Source organism: Dipodomys ordii, unplaced genomic scaffold (genome assembly GCF_000151885.1).
Source record: "Dipodomys ordii isolate 6190 unplaced genomic scaffold, Dord_2.0 Scaffold365, whole genome shotgun sequence".
In the NCBI taxonomy this organism is placed as follows: Eukaryota; Metazoa; Chordata; class Mammalia; order Rodentia; family Heteromyidae; genus Dipodomys; species Dipodomys ordii.
In genome coordinates this window covers 74,592-79,939 of record NW_012267581.1, presented here as the reverse complement: position 1 = coordinate 79,939, position 5,348 = coordinate 74,592, and the positions used below count along the sequence as shown (strand labels likewise).

Here is a 5,348-nt window from a genome sequence, read left to right as displayed (position 1 = left end):
ACTTTGGACAGTATTCCTTACATAACCATGTTCATTTTGAGGTAGAAAACACCTACCTGCCTTCTGAAATGGAAATTTTGTCTAGCATCTCAGTACAGCATTCCCTTTGCTAAGAAACAAGTGTTTGCCAGGAAATTTAATGCCAAACTGAATGGCAGAATTATCCGGAACACACAGTGTGTGTCACATCATTTTCCATCTCAGAGCCACATAATTGAGTTCTGCTGGAAAAGTGTCTGAGAATCCATGGGGAGCCAGAAAGGCTGCATTAAAGCCCAGCCTTCAAGTCTCATTTTCAGCAAATTGTTACTTAATGTGCTTTCTTAGCCATTCCAGTTCCTGAGTTTTCTAGCCCATACTACATTGTAAGTTCCATATTGGAAATGAGAGCATCAGAAGACAGAATATGGCTTTCACTATGGATGTGAAGTCAGTTGGAGTCATTCTAAAGTAAGATAGGTCCCTAATGCAAGGCAAGAAATTTATACTGGGAAATGCACAGGGATAGAAGGCAGAGGGATGGGGGATATATGTACATATTTGTATATGTATATGATAGATGTGCATGCATGTGTGTGTGCACATGTGTGCGTGTGGGGGAGCAGTTGTGTGGTTTTACTTCAAGGCCAGAGAGTCCTGTGCATGCTAGGCTCTGTGCTTACTAGGTTAGGATACTTGTCTTAACCTTGTACAGAATTCAGCCTATAAAAGATAATTTACCTGGGTACATTGGGGTCAAGTCTAGACTCCCATCTACTTGAGATGCAGAGATCAGGAGGTCACAATTTGAGGCCTTCCAGGATATAAAAATCCTCAGGAGTCCACCTGGGAGGATGGCTGGGCACAGTGGCAATGCCTGTCATCTCCAGCTTCAGGGGAACCAAAGTGAGTGAGTATTGTGGCCCCCCCAGGTCATGCCCATGATAGAGGAGCACACAGAGGATGGCAACCTAGGGCGGCCCAGGCATGCAGTGAGACCCTGTCTTGAATAACCAGTGCCACAAGGGACTGGTAGAGTGTCAAGTGACAGTGTACCTACCTAGCAACTCTGAGGCCTTAGTTCAAATCTGATTACCGCCAAAAAAATAACCAGGACACGATTAGATACAGCTTCTCTTCTCTTCCCTTCTCTTTATTTTCTTTTTGTTTTTTGTCAGTTGTGGGGGCTTGAACTCTGGGCCTGGGTGGTGTCTCTCAGCTCTTCAGCTCCAGGGTAGTGCTCTACCACTTGATCCACAGCACCACTTACAGTTTTCTGGTGGTTTATCAGAGATAAGAGTTTCACAGACTTTCCTGTCCTGGTTGGCTTTGAACAGTGATCCTCAGATCTCAGTCTCCAGAGTAGCTAGGATTATAGACATGAGCCACCAGTGCCTGGCCTTCCCTTCTCTTCTCTCTCTCTCTCTTTTTCTTTTTCTGGTGGTACTGGGATTTGAATTCAGAGCTTTGTGCTTGTGAGGCAGGCACTCTGCCACTTGAGGCACCCCTCTAACCCTTTTTGTTGTAGGTCATTTTTCTGATTGGGTCTCATCGATTTTTTTTTTTTTTTTTGCCTCGGCACTCTTAGACTACAATCCTACCTCTGTCTCCCCCATAGCTGGGATTACAGTTTCCTGCTTATTGGTGGAGATAGGGCCTAAATGACTTATTGCTTAAAACAGAATGCAATCATTTCAGGGACCTTTTGTTTTAAACCAATCTGCTGTTCTTTTGATTGGAGAATTGAGTTCATTAATATTTAGGGTTATTATAGGGAGATATGTCATGTTTCCTGCCATTTTCTTGATTTCTTGTATTTCATTTTTCTTCCCTTCCTGTGTTTAGGATTTGGGAGCTTTGGGTTCCTAATGTGCACTTCAGGCCCCAAAGATCAACAAATATCTAAACAAGCAGAGAGTCATGAGAACTGAAAAAAAAGCGTAACTTCTACACCTAAGGATGGAAAATCACGAAAAGCCCCCCCATTCCCCACCCTGCCCCAGCAGCGCGCCAAAGAGACCTGGGTCCGCCCTAGGCTCAGTACCAACCAGAGCCTGCAGCATGCTGATGCCGAAAACCCACGACACCGGCTTGGACGGCGCAGACCAACCCAAGACCAGCGGCTCGCCACCGTGGGCCCCTGACCCAGAGAGCGCCTGGGTGCCGCCGGGCAGCCCGCAGCCCCCGCGGCAGAGCTGTGCGCACCCCGGCGTGCAGAGCCTGGAACCAGGGGTCTGGAGTCGGAGTGGCCTCGGCCGTGGGACAGCCCAGCGTCCACGTGGCAGCACGGCCCGTGGTGGGAGTGGCCTAGTGTCCAGGCAACAGCAGCAGCCAGCAGCAGGAGCAGCCAATCGGCAGGAAAGGCCCAACTCACCTCCAAGTCAGAGACTGAATCTCACCTTCCCAGGCCCCAGCGCAGACCTGACCCAGCTCCCTGCAACCAGCTTGGGGCTGAGCACTTGCACTGTTTTTTGCTGGCCCCGGGGCCAGCTTGGGCTAGCTCTCAGTGTGAATTGATCCAAGCCAAGCGAGCACCGCCACTGGTCAGGAACAAACGCCAAGCTGGGACCACGGCCCTGACAATCTCTAAACCCAATGCCTAAATCACAGCAATCAAAACTACAAAACAGGGCTGGGAAGGTGGCTCAGTGGTAGAGTACTTGCCTTGCATGCATGAGGCCTGGCCTTTGGTGGACCCACCACAGTGAGTTGAGTGTGGCCTGTGGCTGTGAACCAGGGCTCCAGCTGAATGAGGGTGTGGCTGTGTTTCTCAGTGCAAGGGAGGAATGCTTCCCCTTGGCCTGGGAGCAGAAGAGAGAGAAGAATGTGAGAACCAGCAGCTTACATGGCACTTGGTAGCTCTGAGGGTCAAGGCCTGGCCCAGACTCAGGGGGAGCACAGGGAAAGATTGGAAAGTGTGAAGAGGGCAGGAGTTGGGCACAAGCGCCACTTACGGAATATGTCTTTCTCCTGTTCTTCGGTCAGGTAAAAAACCAGTGGAGCATCGAAGTTTTCAGGCCAGGTCCACCAGGCTCCCATGCTGTGAGCTTAGCTCTATGCTGTCCTCTCCCCTAGCTTTACTCAGAACAGAGCAAGTCCAAGCAGCTGCTTGCAAGGATGAAGGTCTAAGCTCTGGGTTTTCTGTCTTCACTCAGACAAGCCTCCCTTCCCCACCTTGTCCCACCCTAGAGATGTGAACCAACCCAAAGCCCTTCTAAGAAAATCCACCCCTCTCTGCTAAATCCAGTCTCTGAACCCTCCACATAACCCTTCATGTGAAGCTAGATAACACTATTCTTGCTTGCCTTTCTGAGGCCTGGAATCCAAACTCATCTTGCCTCTAATTTCAAATGTCAGCCCAGATCTACTGAGCTCGTGCTGGAGCAAGAAGGCTCTGGAATGGGCTCCAGGTTTTGTTTTGTTTTGTTTTTTGTCAGTCATGGGGCTTCAACTCTGGGCCTGAAGGCTATCCCACAGCTCTTCAGCTCAAGGCTTCCATTCTACTTAAGTCACTTCACCACTTCTGGTTTTCTGAGTGGTTTATTGGAGATAAGAATCTCACAGACTTTCTTGCATGGGATTGGATTTGAACCATGATCCTCAACCTTCTGAGTAGCTAGGATTACAGGTGTAAGTCACCAGTGTCTGGCCTCTCTGGGTTTTGTTGACTGCAATTAACAGAGCAACGCTGGGTTCTTAGTGTGGGGTATTATGGCAGCAGGGACAGGCTTGTGAGAGTAGCAACTATGGCAATTTCTATAGCCAGAGGTTCCAGGATGTTACCCATTCTAACAAATTACAAAATACAATGCACAACAAAGGCAACAGAAATAGACACAAGGGTGCTTACCTTTGTACAGGTGGAGAGACACTATAGAGTATTTTAAAATGTGAAAATTCCTTAGAGGATCCTGAAATATCATTTTTGCCTCCCCAGGCCTCTAATGGGCTCTGAAACCCAACAATAAGAGCAATTAAAAAAAGATTGTCCAATTAATTAGAAATTCTATACAGCCAGGGAGGGATTGGTGGCCCACACCTATAATCCCACCTCTGAAGGCTGACTCCTGGAAGAGAGCACTTGGAACCAGCAAAAGGTCAGACTAGAAGCCTGGTTCAAGTGGTAGAATACCAGCTGGGATTAAGCAAGGCACGCTAAACCTCAAGGATCTGAATTCAAGCCCTATACCAGCACAAACATATAAAAAATATTATTTCTGTGGTTAGCCCCCGGCCCTGGCACGGGTGTCATCCTTTCACTTCCTGACGCTGCTGAAGTCGCTGCCAACCTGCGCTGAGTCACCTCCGACCTTCTGGCAGCCCTTGGGGGCAACTCCTCCCCCATGTCCAAAGACATTAAGAAGATCCTGGACAGCATGGGCATCCAGGTGGACGATGACCGGCTTCACAAGGTAATCAGTGAGCTGAATGGGAAGAACACTGAAGACATCATGGCCTAGGGTGTTGGCAAGCTTGCCAGTATGCCTGCTGGTGGGGCTGTTGTTGATTCTGCTGTGCCTGGCTCTGTAGCTCCTGTTGCTGGTTCTGCCCCTGCTGCAGCAAAAGAGAAGAAAGATGAGAAGAGAGAAGAATCCGAGGAGTCAGATGATGACATGGGATTTGCCCTCTTTGATTAAATTCTTGGTTCCCTGCATAAAGCCTTTTTATGTATCTTGGGAAAAAATGTTATTTTTTTTGGTGTAGTGGTTTATATCCATAATTTCAGCTATTCAGGAACTTGAGGCAGAAATGTGAAGGTTTGAGGCCAGTTCCTAGGAGACCATATCTTTAAACAAGATTAAAAATCAAAAAGAGCTGGGAATGTGCCTCAAGTCAGGGCTAAACCAGTTCCAGCCCTATTCAATCCCCAGTATACAAAGAAAAAAAAGCAAGAATCTTCTTTCACTCTGGTGGGAGGACATATCTATTTGGTGTCATTAGCTTTATCTGAAGATTTCCAATTTGGATCTCCTTCCAAGGATGGTTTGTCTTAGGACAAAACATCTTAAGAAAATTCAGTTCCTGGTGTCTAATCTGGTCCTTTCCATCAGGGCCAGGAACAGCTTTTCCTCTTAGAAATTTTGTCTTGTTATAAAAAGTCTGATCCCCTACCCAAGTTCTAATCATGCAGAGACTGACAACCGCCATTTTCAGATCCTGAAAGTTTGACTCTTGGAGAGTATTCTAAATTGAGTTTCAGAATTCTTTTTTTCTCTCTCTCTCTAGTTTTTGTTATTGTTGTTGTTTATAGAAAACCTATTTGGGAAATGTTTTTAGGCCACAGGGGAACAAATGTCCCACATCACTGAAGATTAAGTTTGAAGCCAAGCATGGTGACTCACCCTTTAAACCTATCTACTTTAGGGGTT

The 5,348-nt window shown here is 47.3% G+C and overlaps 1 pseudogene; it reads left to right on the top strand.

The window, feature by feature from the left end:
- The first annotated feature begins 1,938 nt into the window (after positions 1 to 1,938).
- On the top strand, positions 1,939 to 4,616 carry LOC106001689 (annotated as a pseudogene).
- The last annotated feature ends 732 nt before the right edge of the window (positions 4,617 to 5,348 follow it).